The sequence below is a fragment of the Oryzias latipes genome, chromosome 1, assembly GCF_053564925.1.
Source record: "Oryzias latipes strain Hd-rR chromosome 1, Olatipes_Hd-rR_3.1".
In the NCBI taxonomy this organism is placed as follows: domain Eukaryota; kingdom Metazoa; phylum Chordata; class Actinopteri; order Beloniformes; family Adrianichthyidae; genus Oryzias; species Oryzias latipes.
This window is the reverse complement of record NC_136237.1, coordinates 3,481,973-3,498,719: the sequence shown is the minus strand read 5'-3', so window position 1 is coordinate 3,498,719 and position 16,747 is coordinate 3,481,973. Positions and strand designations below refer to the sequence as shown.

Genomic DNA, 16,747 nt, shown 5'->3' with positions numbered 1-16,747 from the left:
ATAGCTGGGCGGGTGAATGGCTTGGGCTACTGTGCAACAATGATGGGTTCTTGGACTGGATGTGGGGACTCTTCCTTGCACAACTTTGCACAGTCTTAGACATTCTAGTTTTAATGCGGTGTCCTTTTGACACAGTGGGCATTGGTGGTATAGTGGTAGCATAGCTGCCTTCCAAGCAGTTGACCTGGGTTCAATTCCCAGCCAATGCATTGATTAGTGTTTTTGAGAATTAAACTTCATGCTAAATATTATTGAAATAAAACCTGTAAAATGTCAACCTGTAATGTCTAATGTTGATCCAAGACATGGAAAACATAGCCCACACACTACTGAAGTGTCGAATTTTCCATCTTCATGTCTATATTGCCAGAGAAATCATTCAATGCTGAGAAATGTTTGCTTCTCTTGGAATCCCTTGTTTAGAATGTGTTCAAATGACAAGGTTGGTTCAAGTCTTAGATAAGTCTCTATTGAAAAGTGGTTTATAATGTGTGTCATTATGTGCATAGGCTAAACTAGGGTTTCAGGTGAGTTCTCCTTTAAACATGGTGGATTCCCTGACCGGGAATTGAACCCGGACCGTGGCGGTGAGAGCGCCAAATCCTAGCCATTAGACCATGAGGGAAATTCCTGCATGAAGCAAACAACATTTTTAACAGACTACAAGAATTAGCATACGTTGCAAAAGACTGCAATTTTGATGTGGCCTTGTTGTAGATATTTCTGATTTTTGGAACAGTGCCCATTTATTTTTACTGTAGCCAATTTCTTCAGTTTGTTGTGTTGTTCATCTTGCTGCCATTGGGATGTTTGTCTTCTTGACTGCAACATGTGTCTACTTTAAAAAGTCAAACAGATGTCCAGATGGATCAGGTAACTCTGCCCCACACATGCTGCTAGTACTCCTGGGCTGATAGTTCAAATGCACATTAATTACTGCATAAACATATACATGGGCAAGTAAATGGCTTGTGCCACTGTGCAACAATGATGGGCTCTTGGACTAGAGGCGGGAACTCTTCCCTGCAGAAATTTGCACAGGCTGGGAGATTCTACCTTTAATGTGGGGGTAGCATCACTTGTGTGGGCATTGGTGGTATAGTGGTAGCATAGCTGCTTGCCATGCAGTTGACCTGGGTTCAATTCCCAGCCAATGCATTGATTGCTGTTTTTGTTATGTTCAGTAACCTTCTTGTGTCAAAGTATTTCATTAAAACATGTAGAGTGTCAACGTAAAAAGCCCAATGTCGATCTATGACAAGGAAAGCTTAGCTCACACTACAGAAATGCTGGCGTTTTCATCTTGTAAGAGAAATCATTCAATGCTGAGAGATGCTTTCATTCATTGGGTTATCTTCTTTAGGATGTGGTCAACACGCAAGGTTGGTCTCTCTTTGAAAAATGGTTCAGGATGTGTGTCATTGTAGGTTAAACTAGTGTTTCATGCCAGTTTCCTTTTGAACATAGAGGATTCCCTGACCGGGAATTGAACCCGGACCGTGGCGGTGAAAGCGCCAAATCCTAGCCATTAGACCATCAGGGAAATTCTCCTGTGGAAGTGCTTCAAGAGAGTTGGCATTGGTAGCATAGGGGATGTCATAGCTGGGCAGGTGAATGGCTTGGGCTACTGTGCAACAATGATGGGTTCTTGGACTGGATGTGGGGACTCTTCCTTGCACAACTTTGCACAGTCTTAGACATTCTAGTTTTAATGCGGTGTCCTTTTGACACAGTGGGCATTGGTGGTATAGTGGTAGCATAGCTGCCTTCCAAGCAGTTGACCTGGGTTCAATTCCCAGCCAATGCATTGATTAGTGTTTTTGAGAATTAAACTTCATGCTAAATATTATTCAAATAAAACCTGTAAAATGTCAACCTGTAATGTCTAATGTTGATCCAAGACATGGAAAAAATAGCCCACACACTACTGAAGTGTCGAATTTTCCATCTTCATGTCTATATTGCCAGAGAAATCATTCAAATGCTGAGAAATATTTGCTTCTCTTGGAATCCCTTGTTTAGAATGTGTTCAAATGACAAGGTTGGTTCAAGTCTTAGATAAGTCTCTATTGAAAAGTGGTTTATAATGTGTGTCATTATGTGCATAGGCTAAACTAGGGTGGATTCCCTGACCGGGAATTGAACCCGGACTGTGGCGGTGAGAGCGCCAAATCCTAGCCATTAGACCATGAGGGAAATTCCTGCATGAAGCAAACAACATTTTTAACAGACTACAAGAATTAGCATACGTTGCAAAAGACTGCAATTTTGATGTGGCCTTGTTGTAGATATTTCTGATTTTTGGAACAGTGCCCATTTATTTTTACTGTAGCAAATTTCTTCAGTTTGTTGTGTTGTTCATCTTGCTGCCATTGGGATGTTTGTCTTCTTGACTGCAACATGTGTCTACTTTAAAAAGTCAAACAGATGTCCAGATGGATCAGGTAACTCTGCCCCACACATGCTGCTAGTACTCCTGGGCTGATAGTTCAAATGCACATTAATTACTGCATAAACATATACATGGGCAAGTAAATGGCTTGTGCCACTGTGCTACAATGATGGGCTCTTGGACTAGTGGCGGGAACTCTTCCCTGCAGAAATTTGCACAGGCTGGGAGATTGTACCTTTAATGTGGGGGTAGCATCACTTGTGTGGGCATTGGTGGTATAGTGGTAGCATAGCTGCTTGCCATGCAGTTGACCTGGGTTCAATTCCCAGCCGATGCATTGATTGCTGTTTTTGTTATGTTCAGTAACCTTCTTGTGTCAAAGTATTTCATTAAAACATGTAGAGTGTCAACGTAAAAAGCCCAATGTCGATCTATGACAAGGAAAGCTTAGCTCACACTACAGAAATGCTGGCGTTTTCGTCTTGTAAGAGAAATCATTCAATGCTGAGAGATGCTTTCATTCATTGGGTTATCTTCTTTAGGATGTGGTCAACACGCAAGGTTGGTCTCTCTTTGAAAAATGGTTCAGGATGTGTGTCATTGTAGGTTAAACTAGTGTTTCATGCCAGTTTCCTTTTGAACATAGAGGATTCCCTGACCGGGAATTGAACCCGGACCTTGGCAGTGAAAGCGCCAAATCCTAGCCATTAGACCATCAGGGAAATTCTCCTGTGGAAATGCTTCAAGAGAGTTGGCATTGGTAGCATAGGGGATGTCATAGCTGGGCGGGTGAATGGCTTGGGCTACTGTGCAACAATGATGGGTTCTTGGACTGGATGTGGGGACTCTTCCTTGCACAACTTTGCACAGTCTTAGACATTCTAGTTTTAATGCGGTGTCCTTTTGACACAGTGGGCATTGGTGGTATAGTGGTAGCATAGCTGCCTTCCAAGCAGTTGACCTGGGTTCAATTCCCAGCCAATGCATTGATTAGTGTTTTTGAGAATTAAACTTCATGCTAAATATTATTCAAATAAAACCTGTAAAATGTCAACCTGTAATGTCTAATGTTGATCCAAGACATGGAAAACAGCCCACACACTACTGAAGTGTCGAATTTTCCATCTTCATGTCTATATTGCCAGAGAAATCATTCAATGCTGAGAAATGTTTGCTTCTCTTGGAATCCCTTGTTTAGAATGTGTTCAAATGACAAGGTTGGTTCAAGTCATAGATAAGTCTCTATTGAAAAGTGGTTTATAATGTGTGTCATTATGTGCATAGGCTAAACTAGGGTTTCAGGTGAGTTCTCCTATAAACATGGTGGATTCCCTGACCGGGAATTGAACCCGGACTGTGGCGGTGAGAGCGCCAAATCCTAGCCATTAGACCATGAGGGAAATTCCTGCATGAAGCAAACAACATTTTTAACAGACTACAAGAATTAGCATACGTTGCAAAAGACTGCAATTTTGATGTGGCCTTGTTGTAGATATTTCTGATTTTTGGAACAGTGCCCATTTATTTTTACTGTAGCAAATTTCTTCAGTTTGTTGTGTTGTTCATCTTGCTGCCATTGGGATGTTTGTCTTCTTGACTGCAACATGTGTCTACTTTAAAAAGTCAAACAGATGTCCAGATGGATCAGGTAACTCTGCCCCACACATGCTGCTAGTACTCCTGGGCTGATAGTTCAAATGCACATTAATTACTGCATAAACATATACATGGGCAAGTAAATGGCTTGTGCCACTGTGCAACAATGATGGGCTCTTGGACTAGAGGCGGGAACTCTTCCCTGCAGAAATTTGCACAGGCTGGGAGATTCTACCTTTAATGTGGGGGTAGCATCAATTGTGTGGGCATTGGTGGTATAGTGGTAGCATAGCTGCTTGCCATGCAGTTGACCTGGGTTCAATTCCCAGCCAATGCATTGATTGCTGTTTTTGTTATGTTCAGTAACCTTCTTGTGTCAAAGTATTTCATTAAAACATGTAGAGTGTCAACGTAAAAAGCCCAATGTCGATCTATGACAAGGAAAGCTTAGCTCACACTACTGAAATGCTGGCGTTTTCGTCTTGTAAGAGAAATCATTCAATGCTGAGAGATGCTTTCATTCATTGGGTTATCTTCTTTAGGATGTGGTCAACACGCAAGGTTGGTCTCTCTTTGAAAAATGGTTCAGGATGTGTGTCATTGTAGGTTAAACTAGTGTTTCATGCCAGTTTCCTTTTGAACATAGAGGATTCCCTGACCGGGAATTGAACCCGGACCTTGGCGGTGAAAGCGCCAAATCCTAGCCATTAGACCATCAGGGAAATTCTCCTGTGGAAATGCTTCAAGAGAGTTGGCATTGGTAGCATAGGGGATGTCATAGCTGGGCGGGTGAATGGCTTGGGCTACTGTGCAACAATGATGGGTTCTTGGACTGGATGTGGGGACTCTTCCTTGCACAACTTTGCACAGTCTTAGACATTCTAGTTTTAATGCGGTGTCCTTTTGACACAGTGGGCATTGGTGGTATAGTGGTAGCATAGCTGCCTTCCAAGCAGTTGACCTGGGTTCAATTCCCAGCCAATGCATTGATTAGTGTTTTTGAGAATTAAACTTCATGCTAAATATTATTCAAATAAAACCTGTAAAATGTCAACCTGTAATGTCTAATGTTGATCCAAGACATGGAAAACAGCCCACACACTACTGAAGTGTCGAATTTTCCATCTTCATGTCTATATTGCCAGAGAAATCATTCAATGCTGAGAAATGTTTGCTTCTCTTGGAATCCCTTGTTTAGAATGTGTTCAAATGACAAGGTTGGTTCAAGTCATAGATAAGTCTCTATTGAAAAGTGGTTTATAATGTGTGTCATTATGTGCATAGGCTAAACTAGGGTTTCAGGTGAGTTCTCCTATAAACATGGTGGATTCCCTGACCGGGAATTGAACCCGGACTGTGGCGGTGAGAGCGCCAAATCCTAGCCATTAGACCATGAGGGAAATTCCTGCATGAAGCAAACAACATTTTTAACAGACTACAAGAATTAGCATACGTTGCAAAAGACTGCAATTTTGATGTGGCCTTGTTGTAGATATTTCTGATTTTTGGAACAGTGCCCATTTATTTTTACTGTAGCAAATTTCTTCAGTTTGTTGTGTTGTTCATCTTGCTGCCATTGGGATGTTTGTCTTCTTGACTGCAACATGTGTCTACTTTAAAAAGTCAAACAGATGTCCAGATGGATCAGGTAACTCTGCCCCACACATGCTGCTAGTACTCCTGGGCTGATAGTTCAAATGCACATTAATTACTGCATAAACATATACATGGGCAAGTAAATGGCTTGTGCCACTGTGCAACAATGATGGGCTCTTGGACTAGAGGCGGGAACTCTTCCCTGCAGAAATTTGCACAGGCTGGGAGATTCTACCTTTAATGTGGGGGTAGCATCACTTGTGTGGGCATTGGTGGTATAGTGGTAGCATAGCTGCTTGCCATGCAGTTGACCTGGGTTCAATTCCCAGCCAATGCATTGATTGCTGTTTTTGTTATGTTCAGTAACCTTCTTGTGTCAAAGTATTTCATTAAAACATGTAGAGTGTCAACGTAAAAAGCCCAATGTCGATCTATGACAAGGAAAGCTTAGCTCACACTACAGAAATGCTGGCGTTTTCGTCTTGTAAGAGAAATCATTCAATGCTGAGAGATGCTTTCATTCATTGGGTTATCTTCTTTAGGATGTGGTCAACACGCAAGGTTGGTCTCTCTTTGAAAAATGGTTCAGGATGTGTGTCATTGTAGGTTAAACTAGTGTTTCATGCCAGTTTCCTTTTGAACATAGAGGATTCCCTGACCGTGGCGGTGAAAGCGCCAAATCCTAGCCATTAGACCATCAGGGAAATTCTCCTGTGGAAATGCTTCAAGAGAGTTGGCATTGGTAGCATAGGGGATGTCATAGCTGGGCGGGTGAATGGCTTGGGCTACTGTGCAACAATGATGGGTTCTTGGACTGGATGTGGGGACTCTTCCTTGCACAACTTTGCACAGTCTTAGACATTCTAGTTTTAATGCGGTGTCCTTTTGACACAGTGGGCATTGGTGGTATAGTGGTAGCATAGCTGCCTTCCAAGCAGTTGACCTGGGTTCAATTCCCAGCCAATGCATTGATTAGTGTTTTTGAGAATTAAACTTCATGCTAAATATTATTCAAATAAAACCTGTAAAATGTCAACCTGTAATGTCTAATGTTGATCCAAGACATGGAAAACATAGCCCACACACTACTGAAGTGTCAAATTTTCCATCTTCATGTCTATATTGCCAGAGAAATCATTCAAATGCTGAGAAATACTTGCTTCTCTTGGAATCCCTTGTTTAGAATGTGTTCAAATGACAAGGTTGGTTCAAGTCTTAGATAAGTCTCTATTGAAAAGTGGTTTATAATGTGTGTCATTATGTGCATAGGCTTAACTAGGGTTTCAGGTGAGTTCTCCTATAAACATGGTGGATTCCCTGACCGGGAATTGAACCCGGACCGTAGCGGTGAGAGCGCCAAATCCTAGCCATTAGACCATCAGGGAAATGCCTGCATGAAGCAAACAACATTTTTAACAGACTACAAGAATTAGCATACGTTGCAAAAGACTGCAATTTTGATGTGGCCTTGTTGTAGATATTTCTGATTTTTGGAACAGTGCCCATTTATTTTTACTGTAGCAAATTTCTTCAGTTTGTTGTGTTGTTCATCTTGCTGCCATTGGGATGTTTGTCTTCTTGACTGCAACATGTGTCTACTTTAAAAAGTCAAACAGATGTCCAGATGGATCAGGTAACTCTGCCCCACACATGCTGCTAGTACTCCTGGGCTGATAGTTCAAATGCACATTAATTACTGCATAAACATATACATGGGCAAGTAAATGGCTTGTGCCACTGTGCAACAATGATGGGCTCTTGGACTAGAGGCGGGAACTCTTCCCTGCAGAAATTTGCACAGGCTGGGAGATTCTACCTTTAATGTGGGGGTAGCATCACTTGTGTGGGCATTGGTGGTATAGTGGTAGCATAGCTGCTTGCCATGCAGTTGACCTGGGTTCAATTCCCAGCCAATGCATTGATTGCTGTTTTTGTTATGTTCAGTAACCTTCTTGTGTCAAAGTATTTCATTAAAACATGTAGAGTGTCAAAGTAAAAAGCCCAATGTCGATCTATGACAAGGAAAGCTTAGCTCACACTACAGAAATGCTGGCGTTTTCATCTTGTAAGAGAAATCATTCAATGCTGAGAGATGCTTTCATTCATTGGGTTATCTTCTTTAGGATGTGGTCAACACGCAAGGTTGGTCTCTCTTTGAAAAATGGTTCAGGATGTGTGTCATTGTAGGTTAAACTAATGTTTCTGGCCAGTTTCCTTTAGAACATAGAGGATTCGCTGACCGGGAATTGAACCCGGACCGTGGCGGTGAAAGCACCAAATCCTAGCCATTAGACCATCAGGGAAATTCTCCTGTGGAAATGCTTCAAGAGAGTTGGCATTGGTAGCATAGGGGATGTCATAGCTGGGCGGGTGAATGGCTTGGGCTACTGTGCAACAATGATGGGTTCTTGGACTGGATGTGGGGACTCTTCCTTGCACAACTTTGCACAGTCTTAGACATTCTAGTTTTAATGCGGTGTCCTTTTGACACAGTGGGCATTGGTGGTATAGTGGTAGCATAGCTGCCTTCCAAGCAGTTGACCTGGGTTCAATTCCCAGCCAATGCATTGATTAGAGTTTTTGAGAATTAAACTTCATGCTAAATATTATTGAAATAAAACCTGTAAAATGTCAACCTGTAATGTCTAATGTTGATCCAAGACATGGAAAACATAGCCCACACACTACTGAAGTGTCAAATTTTCCATCTTCATGTCTATATTGCCAGAGAAATCATTCAAATGCTGAGAAATACTTGCTTCTCTTGGAATCCCTTGTTTAGAATGTGTTCAAATGACAAGGTTGGTTCAAGTCTTAGATAAGTCTCTATTGAAAAGTGGTTTATAATGTGTGTCATTATGTGCATAGGCTTAACTAGGGTTTCAGGTGAGTTCTCCTATAAACATGGTGGATTCCCTGACCGGGAATTGAACCCGGACCGTGGCGGTGAGAGCGCCAAATCCTAGCCATTAGACCATCAGGGAAATGCCTGCATGAAGCAAACAACATTTTTAACAGACTACAAGAATTAGCATACGTTGCAAAAGACTGCAATTTTGATGTGGCCTTGTTGTAGATATTTCTGATTTTTGGAACAGTGCCCATTTATTTTTACTGTAGCAAATTTCTTCAGTTTGTTGTGTTGTTCATCTTGCTGCCATTGGGATGTTTGTCTTCTTGACTGCAACATGTGTCTACTTTAAAAAGTCAAACAGATGTCCAGATGGATCAGGTAACTCTGCCCCACACATGCTGCTAGTACTCCTGGGCTGATAGTTCAAATGCACATTAATTACTGCATAAACATATACATGGGCAAGTAAATGGCTTGTGCCACTGTGCAACAATGATGGGCTCTTGGACTAGAGGCGGGAACTCTTCCCTGCAGAAATTTGCACAGGCTGGGAGATTCTACCTTTAATGTGGGGGTAGCATCACTTGTGTGGGCATTGGTGGTATAGTGGTAGCATAGCTGCTTGCCATGCAGTTGACCTGGGTTCAATTCCCAGCCAATGCATTGATTGCTGATTTTGTTATGTTCAGTAACCTTCTTGTGTCAAAGTATTTCATTAAAACATGTAGAGTGTCAACGTAAAAAGCCCAATGTCGATCTATGACAAGGAAAGCTTAGCTCACACTACAGAAATGCTGGCGTTTTCATCTTGTAAGAGAAATCATTCAATGCTGAGAGATGCTTTCATTCATTGGGTTATCTTCTTTAGGATGTGGTCAACACGCAAGGTTGGTCTCTCTTTGAAAAATGGTTCAGGATGTGTGTCATTGTAGGTTAAACTAATGTTTCTGGCCAGTTTCCTTTTGAACATAGAGGATTCGCTGACCGGGAATTGAACCCGGACCGTGGCGGTGAAAGCACCAAATCCTAGCCATTAGACCATCAGGGAAATTCTCCTGTGGAAATGCTTCAAGAGAGTTGGCATTGGTAGCATAGGGGATGTCATAGCTGGGCGGGTGAATGGCTTGGGCTACTGTGCAACAATGATGGGTTCTTGGACTGGATGTGGGGACTCTTCCTTGCACAACTTTGCACAGTCTTAGACATTCTAGTTTTAATGCGGTGTCCTTTTGACACAGTGGGCATTGGTGGTATAGTGGTAGCATAGCTGCCTTCCAAGCAGTTGACCTGGGTTCAATTCCCAGCCAATGCATTGATTAGAGTTTTTGAGAATTAAACTTCATGCTAAATATTATTGAAATAAAACCTGTTAAATGTCAACCTGTAATGTCTAATGTTGATCCAAGACATGGAAAACATAGCCCACACACTACTGAAGTGTTGAATTTTCCATCTTCATGTCTATATTGCCAGAGAAATCATTCAAATGCTGAGAAATATTTGCTTCTCTTGGAATCCCTTGTTTAGAATGTGTTCAAATGACAAGGTTGGTTCAAGTCTTAGATAAGTCTCTATTGAAAAGTGGTTTATAATGTGTGTCATTATGTGCATAGGCTAAACTAGGGTGGATTCCCTGACCGGGAATTGAACCCGGACTGTGGCGGTGAGAGCGCCAAATCCTAGCCATTAGACCATGAGGGAAATTCCTGCATGAAGCAAACAACATTTTTAACAGACTACAAGAATTAGCATACGTTGCAAAAGACTGCAATTTTGATGTGGCCTTGTTGTAGATATTTCTGATTTTTGGAACAGTGCCCATTTATTTTTACTGTAGCAAATTTCTTCAGTTTGTTGTGTTGTTCATCTTGCTGCCATTGGGATGTTTGTCTTCTTGACTGCAACATGTGTCTACTTTAAAAAGTCAAACAGATGTCCAGATGGATCAGGTAACTCTGCCCCACACATGCTGCTAGTACTCCTGGGCTGATAGTTCAAATGCACATTAATTACTGCATAAACATATACATGGGCAAGTAAATGGCTTGTGCCACTGTGCTACAATGATGGGCTCTAGGACTAGAGGCGGGAACTCTTCCCTGCAGAAATTTGCACAGGCTGGGAGATTCTACCTTTAATGTGGGGGTAGCATCACTTGTGTGGGCATTGGTGGTATAGTGGTAGCATAGCTGCTTGCCATGCAGTTGACCTGGGTTCAATTCCCAGCCAATGCATTGATTGCTGTTTTTGTTATGTTCAGTAACCTTCTTGTGTCAAAGTATTTCATTAAAACATGTAGAGTGTCAACGTAAAAAGCCCAATGTCGATCTATGACAAGGAAAGCTTAGCTCACACTACAGAAATGCTGGCGTTTTCGTCTTGTAAGAGAAATCATTCAATGCTGAGAGATGCTTTCATTCATTGGGTTATCTTCTTTAGGATGTGGTCAACACGCAAGGTTGGTTTCTCTTTGAAAAATGGTTCAGGATGTGTGTCATTGTAGGTTAAACTAGTGTTTCATGCCAGTTTCCTTTTGAACATAGAGGATTCCCTGACCGGGAATTGAACCCGGACCGTGGCGGTGAAAGCGCCAAATCCTAGCCATTAGACCATCAGGGAAATTCTCCTGTGGAAATGCTTCAAGAGAGTTGGCATTGGTAGCATAGGGGATGTCATAGCTGGGCGGGTGAATGGCTTGGGCTACTGTGCAACAATGATGGGTTCTTGGACTGGATGTGGGGACTCTTCCTTGCACAACTTTGCACAGTCTTAGACATTCTAGTTTTAATGCGGTGTCCTTTTGACACAGTGGGCATTGGTGGTATAGTGGTAGCATAGCTGCCTTCCAAGCAGTTGACCTGGGTTCAATTCCCAGCCAATGCATTGATTAGTGTTTTTGAGAATTAAACTTCATGCTAAATATTATTCAAATAAAACCTGTAAAATGTCAACCTGTAATGTCTAATATTGATCCAAGACATGGAAAACATAGCCCACACACTACTGAAGTGTCAAATTTTCCATCTTCATGTCTATATTGCCAGAGAAATCATTCAAATGCTGAGAAATACTTGCTTCTCTTGGAATCCCTTGTTTAGAATGTGTTCAAATGACAAGGTTGGTTCAAGTCTTAGATAAGTCTCTATTGAAAAGTGGTTTATAATGTGTGTCATTATGTGCATAGGCTTAACTAGGGTTTCAGGTGAGTTCTCCTATAAACATGGTGGATTCCCTGACCGGGAATTGAACCCGGACCGTAGCGGTGAGAGCGCCAAATCCTAGCCATTAGACCATCAGGGAAATGCCTGCATGAAGCAAACAACATTTTTAACAGACTACAAGAATTAGCATACGTTGCAAAAGACTGCAATTTTGATGTGGCCTTGTTGTAGATATTTCTGATTTTTGGAACAGTGCCCATTTATTTTTACTGTAGCAAATTTCTTCAGTTTGTTGTGTTGTTCATCTTGCTGCCATTGGGATGTTTGTCTTCTTGACTGCAACATGTGTCTACTTTAAAAAGTCAAACAGATGTCCAGATGGATCAGGTAACTCTGCCCCACACATGCTGCTAGTACTCCTGGGCTGATAGTTCAAATGCACATTAATTACTGCATAAACATATACATGGGCAAGTAAATGGCTTGTGCCACTGTGCAACAATGATGGGCTCTTGGACTAGAGGCGGGAACTCTTCCCTGCAGAAATTTGCACAGGCTGGGAGATTCTACCTTTAATGTGGGGGTAGCATCACTTGTGTGGGCATTGGTGGTATAGTGGTAGCATAGCTGCTTGCCATGCAGTTGACCTGGGTTCAATTCCCAGCCAATGCATTGATTGCTGTTTTTGTTATGTTCAGTAACCTTCTTGTGTCAAAGTATTTCATTAAAACATGTAGAGTGTCAACGTAAAAAGCCCAATGTCGATCTATGACAAGGAAAGCTTAGCTCACACTACAGAAATGCTGGCGTTTTCGTCTTGTAAGAGAAATCATTCAATGCTGAGAGATGCTTTCATTCATTGGGTTATCTTCTTTAGGATGTGGTCAACACGCAAGGTTGGTCTCTCTTTGAAAAATGGTTCAGGATGTGTGTCATTGTAGGTTAAACTAGTGTTTCATGCCAGTTTCCTTTTGAACATAGAGGATTCCCTGACCGGGAATTGAACCCGGACCGTGGCGGTGAAAGCGCCAAATCCTAGCCATTAGACCATCAGGGAAATTCTCCTGTGGAAATGCTTCAAGAGAGTTGGCATTGGTAGCATAGGGGATGTCATAGCTGGGCGGGTGAATGGCTTGGGCTACTGTGCAACAATGATGGGTTCTTGGACTGGATGTGGGGACTCTTCCTTGCACAACTTTGCACAGTCTTAGACATTCTAGTTTTAATGCGGTGTCCTTTTGACACAGTGGGCATTGGTGGTATAGTGGTAGCATAGCTGCCTTCCAAGCAGTTGACCTGGGTTCAATTCCCAGCCAATGCATTGATTAGTGTTTTTGAGAATTAAACTTCATGCTAAATATTATTCAAATAAAACCTGTAAAATGTCAACCTGTAATGTCTAATGTTGATCCAAGACATGGAAAACATAGCCCACACACTACTGAAGTGTCGAATTTTCCATCTTCATGTCTATATTGCCAGAGAAATCATTCAATGCTGAGAAATGTTTGCTTCTCTTGGAATCCCTTGTTTAGAATGTGTTCAAATGACAAGGTTGGTTCAAGTCATAGATAAGTCTCTATTGAAAAGTGGTTTATAATGTGTGTCATTATGTGCATAGGCTAAACTAGGGTTTCAGGTGAGTTCTCCTTTAAACATGGTGGATTCCCTGACCGGGAATTGAACCCGGACCGTGGCGGTGAGAGCGCCAAATCCTAGCCATTAGACCATCAGGGAAATGCCTGCATGAAGCAAACAACATTTTTAACAGACTACAAGAATTAGCATACGTTGCAAAAGACTGCAATTTTGATGTGGCCTTGTTGTAGATATTTCTGATTTTTGGAACAGTGCCCATTTATTTTTACTGTAGCAAATTTCTTCAGTTTATTGTGTTGTTCATCTTGCTGCCATTGGGATGTTTGTCTTCTTGACTGCAACATGTGTCTACTTTAAAAAGTCAAACAGATGTCCAGATGGATCAGGTAACTCTGCCCCACACATGCTGCTAGTACTCCTGGGCTGATAGTTCAAATGCACATTAATTACTGCATAAACATATACATGGGCAAGTAAATGGCTTGTGCCACTGTGCAACAATGATGGGCTCTTGGACTAGAGGCGGGAACTCTTCCCTGCAGAAATTTGCACAGGCTGGGAGATTCTACCTTTAATGTGGGGGTAGCACCACTTGTGTGGGCATTGGTGGTATAGTGGTAGCATAGCTGCTTGCCATGCAGTTGACCTGGGTTCAATTCCCAGCCAATGCATTGATTGCTGTTTTTGTTATGTTCAGTAACCTTCTTGTGTCAAAGTATTTCATTAAAACATGTAGAGTGTCAACGTAAAAAGCCCAATGTCGATCTATGACAAGGAAAGCTTAGCTCACACTACAGAAATGCTGGCGTTTTCGTCTTGTAAGAGAAATCATTCAATGCTGAGAGATGCTTTCATTCATTGGGTTATCTTCTTTAGGATGTGGTCAACACGCAAGGTTGGTCTCTCTTTGAAAAATGGTTCAGGATGTGTGTCATTGTAGGTTAAACTAGTGTTTCATGCCAGTTTCCTTTTGAACATAGAGGATTCCCTGACCGTGGCGGTGAAAGCGCCAAATCCTAGCCATTAGACCATCAGGGAAATTCTCCTGTGGAAATGCTTCAAGAGAGTTGGCATTGGTAGCATAGGGGATGTCATAGCTGGGCGGGTGAATGGCTTGGGCTACTGTGCAACAATGATGGGTTCTTGGACTGGATGTGGGGACTCTTCCTTGCACAACTTTGCACAGTCTTAGACATTCTAGTTTTAATGCGGTGTCCTTTTGACACAGTGGGCATTGGTTGTATAGTGGTAGCATAGCTGCCTTCCAAGCAGTTGACCTGGGTTCAATTCCCAGCCAATGCATTGATTAGTGTTTTTGAGAATTAAACTTCATGCTAAATATTATCCAAATAAAACCTGTAAAATGTCAACCTGTAATGTCTAATGTTGATCCAAGACATGGAAAACATAGCCCACACACTACTGAAGTGTCAAATTTTCCATCTTCATGTCTATATTGCCAGAGAAATCATTCAAATGCTGAGAAATACTTGCTTCTCTTGGAATCCCTTGTTTAGAATGTGTTCAAATGACAAGGTTGGTTCAAGTCTTAGATAAGTCTCTATTGAAAAGTGGTTTATAATGTGTGTCATTATGTGCATAGGCTTAACTAGGGTTTCAGGTGAGTTCTCCTATAAACATGGTGGATTCCCTGACCGGGAATTGAACCCGGACCGTAGCGGTGAGAGCACCAAATCCTAGCCATTAGACCATCAGGGAAATGCCTGCATGAAGCAAACAACATTTTTAACAGACTACAAGAATTAGCATACGTTGCAAAAGACTGCAATTTTGATGTGGCCTTGTTGTAGATATTTCTGATTTTTGGAACAGTGCCCATTTATTTTTACTGTAGCAAATTTCTTCAGTTTGTTGTGTTGTTCATCTTGCTGCCATTGGGATGTTTGTCTTCTTGACTGCAACATGTGTCTACTTTAAAAAGTCAAACAGATGTCCAGATGGATCAGGTAACTCTGCCCCACACATGCTGCTAGTACTCCTGGGCTGATAGTTCAAATGCACATTAATTACTGCATAAACATATACATGGGCAAGTAAATGGCTTGTGCCACTGTGCAACAATGATGGGCTCTTGGACTAGAGGCGGGAACTCTTCCCTGCAGAAATTTGCACAGGCTGGGAGATTCTACCTTTAATGTGGGGGTAGCATCACTTGTGTGGGCATTGGTGGTATAGTGGTAGCATAGCTGCTTGCCATGCAGTTGACCTGGGTTCAATTCCCAGCCAATGCATTGATTGCTGTTTTTGTTATGTTCAGTAACCTTCTTGTGTCAAAGTATTTCATTAAAACATGTAGAGTGTCAAAGTAAAAAGCCCAATGTCGATCTATGACAAGGAAAGCTTAGCTCACACTACAGAAATGCTGGCGTTTTCATCTTGTAAGAGAAATCATTCAATGCTGAGAGATGCTTTCATTCATTGGGTTATCTTCTTTAGGATGTGGTCAACACGCAAGGTTGGTCTCTCTTTGAAAAATGGTTCAGGATGTGTGTCATTGTAGGTTAAACTAATGTTTCTGGCCAGTTTCCTTTAGAACATAGAGGATTCGCTGACCGGGAATTGAACCCGGACCGTGGCGGTGAAAGCACCAAATCCTAGCCATTAGACCATCAGGGAAATTCTCCTGTGGAAATGCTTCAAGAGAGTTGGCATTGGTAGCATAGGGGATGTCATAGCTGGGCGGGTGAATGGCTTGGGCTACTGTGCAACAATGATGGGTTCTTGGACTGGATGTGGGGACTCTTCCTTGCACAACTTTGCACAGTCTTAGACATTCTAGTTTTAATGCGGTGTCCTTTTGACACAGTGGGCATTGGTGGTATAGTGGTAGCATAGCTGCCTTCCAAGCAGTTGACCTGGGTTCAATTCCCAGCCAATGCATTGATTAGAGTTTTTGAGAATTAAACTTCATGCTAAATATTATTGAAATAAAACCTGTAAAATGTCAACCTGTAATGTCTAATGTTGATCCAAGACATGGAAAACATAGCCCACACACTACTGAAGTGTCAAATTTTCCATCTTCATGTCTATATTGCCAGAGAAATCATTCAAATGCTGAGAAATACTTGCTTCTCTTGGAATCCCTTGTTTAGAATGTGTTCAAATGACAAGGTTGGTTCAAGTCTTAGATAAGTCTCTATTGAAAAGTGGTTTATAATGTGTGTCATTATGTGCATAGGCTTAACTAGGGTTTCAGGTGAGTTCTCCTATAAACATGGTGGATTCCCTGACCGGGAATTGAACCCGGACCGTGGCGGTGAGAGCGCCAAATCCTAGCCATTAGACCATCAGGGAAATGCCTGCATGAAGCAAACAACATTTTTAACAGACTACAAGAATTAGCATACGTTGCAAAAGACTGCAATTTTGATGTGGCCTTGTTGTAGATATTTCTGATTTTTGGAACAGTGCCCATTTATTTTTACTGTAGCAAATTTCTTCAGTTTGTTGTGTTGTTCATCTTGCTGCCATTGGGATGTTTGTCTTCTTGACTGCAACATGTGTCTACTTTAAAAAGTCAAACAG

General features: G+C 41.8%; 36 non-coding genes across 36 annotated transcripts; 21 read left to right on the top strand and 15 right to left on the bottom strand.

The window, feature by feature from the left end:
* Nucleotides 1–138: 138 nt before the first annotated feature.
* Nucleotides 139–209, top strand: trnag-ucc (transfer RNA glycine (anticodon UCC)). The gene has a single exon. It is a non-coding gene; the product is annotated as a tRNA-Gly (tRNA).
* A 344-nt stretch (nt 210–553) lies between these two features.
* On the bottom strand, nt 554–625 carry trnae-cuc (transfer RNA glutamic acid (anticodon CUC)). Its single transcript has one exon. It is a non-coding gene; the product is annotated as a tRNA-Glu (tRNA).
* Nucleotides 626–1,087: 462 nt separating this feature from the next.
* Nucleotides 1,088–1,158, top strand: trnag-gcc (transfer RNA glycine (anticodon GCC)). Its single transcript has one exon. It is a non-coding gene; the product is annotated as a tRNA-Gly (tRNA).
* Nucleotides 1,159–1,471: 313 nt separating this feature from the next.
* On the bottom strand, nt 1,472–1,543 carry trnae-uuc (transfer RNA glutamic acid (anticodon UUC)). Its single transcript has one exon. It is a non-coding gene; the product is annotated as a tRNA-Glu (tRNA).
* Nucleotides 1,544–1,736: 193 nt separating this feature from the next.
* trnag-ucc (transfer RNA glycine (anticodon UCC)) lies at nt 1,737–1,807 on the top strand. The gene has a single exon. It is a non-coding gene; the product is annotated as a tRNA-Gly (tRNA).
* Nucleotides 1,808–2,658: 851 nt separating this feature from the next.
* Nucleotides 2,659–2,729, top strand: trnag-gcc (transfer RNA glycine (anticodon GCC)). The gene has a single exon. It is a non-coding gene; the product is annotated as a tRNA-Gly (tRNA).
* A 313-nt stretch (nt 2,730–3,042) lies between these two features.
* Nucleotides 3,043–3,114, bottom strand: trnae-uuc (transfer RNA glutamic acid (anticodon UUC)). The gene has a single exon. It is a non-coding gene; the product is annotated as a tRNA-Glu (tRNA).
* A 193-nt stretch (nt 3,115–3,307) lies between these two features.
* On the top strand, nt 3,308–3,378 carry trnag-ucc (transfer RNA glycine (anticodon UCC)). The gene has a single exon. It is a non-coding gene; the product is annotated as a tRNA-Gly (tRNA).
* An 876-nt stretch (nt 3,379–4,254) lies between these two features.
* Nucleotides 4,255–4,325, top strand: trnag-gcc (transfer RNA glycine (anticodon GCC)). The gene has a single exon. It is a non-coding gene; the product is annotated as a tRNA-Gly (tRNA).
* Nucleotides 4,326–4,638: 313 nt separating this feature from the next.
* trnae-uuc (transfer RNA glutamic acid (anticodon UUC)) lies at nt 4,639–4,710 on the bottom strand. The gene has a single exon. It is a non-coding gene; the product is annotated as a tRNA-Glu (tRNA).
* Nucleotides 4,711–4,903: 193 nt separating this feature from the next.
* trnag-ucc (transfer RNA glycine (anticodon UCC)) lies at nt 4,904–4,974 on the top strand. Its single transcript has one exon. It is a non-coding gene; the product is annotated as a tRNA-Gly (tRNA).
* Nucleotides 4,975–5,850: 876 nt separating this feature from the next.
* On the top strand, nt 5,851–5,921 carry trnag-gcc (transfer RNA glycine (anticodon GCC)). Its single transcript has one exon. It is a non-coding gene; the product is annotated as a tRNA-Gly (tRNA).
* Nucleotides 5,922–6,481: 560 nt separating this feature from the next.
* trnag-ucc (transfer RNA glycine (anticodon UCC)) lies at nt 6,482–6,552 on the top strand. Its single transcript has one exon. It is a non-coding gene; the product is annotated as a tRNA-Gly (tRNA).
* A 345-nt stretch (nt 6,553–6,897) lies between these two features.
* On the bottom strand, nt 6,898–6,969 carry trnae-cuc (transfer RNA glutamic acid (anticodon CUC)). The gene has a single exon. It is a non-coding gene; the product is annotated as a tRNA-Glu (tRNA).
* A 462-nt stretch (nt 6,970–7,431) lies between these two features.
* Nucleotides 7,432–7,502, top strand: trnag-gcc (transfer RNA glycine (anticodon GCC)). Its single transcript has one exon. It is a non-coding gene; the product is annotated as a tRNA-Gly (tRNA).
* A 313-nt stretch (nt 7,503–7,815) lies between these two features.
* trnae-uuc (transfer RNA glutamic acid (anticodon UUC)) lies at nt 7,816–7,887 on the bottom strand. Its single transcript has one exon. It is a non-coding gene; the product is annotated as a tRNA-Glu (tRNA).
* Nucleotides 7,888–8,080: 193 nt separating this feature from the next.
* On the top strand, nt 8,081–8,151 carry trnag-ucc (transfer RNA glycine (anticodon UCC)). The gene has a single exon. It is a non-coding gene; the product is annotated as a tRNA-Gly (tRNA).
* A 345-nt stretch (nt 8,152–8,496) lies between these two features.
* trnae-cuc (transfer RNA glutamic acid (anticodon CUC)) lies at nt 8,497–8,568 on the bottom strand. The gene has a single exon. It is a non-coding gene; the product is annotated as a tRNA-Glu (tRNA).
* A 462-nt stretch (nt 8,569–9,030) lies between these two features.
* Nucleotides 9,031–9,101, top strand: trnag-gcc (transfer RNA glycine (anticodon GCC)). Its single transcript has one exon. It is a non-coding gene; the product is annotated as a tRNA-Gly (tRNA).
* Nucleotides 9,102–9,414: 313 nt separating this feature from the next.
* On the bottom strand, nt 9,415–9,486 carry trnae-uuc (transfer RNA glutamic acid (anticodon UUC)). Its single transcript has one exon. It is a non-coding gene; the product is annotated as a tRNA-Glu (tRNA).
* A 193-nt stretch (nt 9,487–9,679) lies between these two features.
* trnag-ucc (transfer RNA glycine (anticodon UCC)) lies at nt 9,680–9,750 on the top strand. The gene has a single exon. It is a non-coding gene; the product is annotated as a tRNA-Gly (tRNA).
* An 851-nt stretch (nt 9,751–10,601) lies between these two features.
* trnag-gcc (transfer RNA glycine (anticodon GCC)) lies at nt 10,602–10,672 on the top strand. The gene has a single exon. It is a non-coding gene; the product is annotated as a tRNA-Gly (tRNA).
* Nucleotides 10,673–10,985: 313 nt separating this feature from the next.
* On the bottom strand, nt 10,986–11,057 carry trnae-uuc (transfer RNA glutamic acid (anticodon UUC)). Its single transcript has one exon. It is a non-coding gene; the product is annotated as a tRNA-Glu (tRNA).
* Nucleotides 11,058–11,250: 193 nt separating this feature from the next.
* Nucleotides 11,251–11,321, top strand: trnag-ucc (transfer RNA glycine (anticodon UCC)). The gene has a single exon. It is a non-coding gene; the product is annotated as a tRNA-Gly (tRNA).
* A 345-nt stretch (nt 11,322–11,666) lies between these two features.
* trnae-cuc (transfer RNA glutamic acid (anticodon CUC)) lies at nt 11,667–11,738 on the bottom strand. The gene has a single exon. It is a non-coding gene; the product is annotated as a tRNA-Glu (tRNA).
* A 462-nt stretch (nt 11,739–12,200) lies between these two features.
* trnag-gcc (transfer RNA glycine (anticodon GCC)) lies at nt 12,201–12,271 on the top strand. The gene has a single exon. It is a non-coding gene; the product is annotated as a tRNA-Gly (tRNA).
* A 313-nt stretch (nt 12,272–12,584) lies between these two features.
* On the bottom strand, nt 12,585–12,656 carry trnae-uuc (transfer RNA glutamic acid (anticodon UUC)). The gene has a single exon. It is a non-coding gene; the product is annotated as a tRNA-Glu (tRNA).
* A 193-nt stretch (nt 12,657–12,849) lies between these two features.
* Nucleotides 12,850–12,920, top strand: trnag-ucc (transfer RNA glycine (anticodon UCC)). Its single transcript has one exon. It is a non-coding gene; the product is annotated as a tRNA-Gly (tRNA).
* Nucleotides 12,921–13,264: 344 nt separating this feature from the next.
* Nucleotides 13,265–13,336, bottom strand: trnae-cuc (transfer RNA glutamic acid (anticodon CUC)). The gene has a single exon. It is a non-coding gene; the product is annotated as a tRNA-Glu (tRNA).
* A 462-nt stretch (nt 13,337–13,798) lies between these two features.
* On the top strand, nt 13,799–13,869 carry trnag-gcc (transfer RNA glycine (anticodon GCC)). The gene has a single exon. It is a non-coding gene; the product is annotated as a tRNA-Gly (tRNA).
* A 560-nt stretch (nt 13,870–14,429) lies between these two features.
* trnag-ucc (transfer RNA glycine (anticodon UCC)) lies at nt 14,430–14,500 on the top strand. Its single transcript has one exon. It is a non-coding gene; the product is annotated as a tRNA-Gly (tRNA).
* Nucleotides 14,501–14,845: 345 nt separating this feature from the next.
* Nucleotides 14,846–14,917, bottom strand: trnae-cuc (transfer RNA glutamic acid (anticodon CUC)). Its single transcript has one exon. It is a non-coding gene; the product is annotated as a tRNA-Glu (tRNA).
* A 462-nt stretch (nt 14,918–15,379) lies between these two features.
* On the top strand, nt 15,380–15,450 carry trnag-gcc (transfer RNA glycine (anticodon GCC)). The gene has a single exon. It is a non-coding gene; the product is annotated as a tRNA-Gly (tRNA).
* Nucleotides 15,451–15,763: 313 nt separating this feature from the next.
* On the bottom strand, nt 15,764–15,835 carry trnae-uuc (transfer RNA glutamic acid (anticodon UUC)). The gene has a single exon. It is a non-coding gene; the product is annotated as a tRNA-Glu (tRNA).
* A 193-nt stretch (nt 15,836–16,028) lies between these two features.
* Nucleotides 16,029–16,099, top strand: trnag-ucc (transfer RNA glycine (anticodon UCC)). The gene has a single exon. It is a non-coding gene; the product is annotated as a tRNA-Gly (tRNA).
* Nucleotides 16,100–16,444: 345 nt separating this feature from the next.
* Nucleotides 16,445–16,516, bottom strand: trnae-cuc (transfer RNA glutamic acid (anticodon CUC)). The gene has a single exon. It is a non-coding gene; the product is annotated as a tRNA-Glu (tRNA).
* Nucleotides 16,517–16,747: the final 231 nt, after the last annotated feature.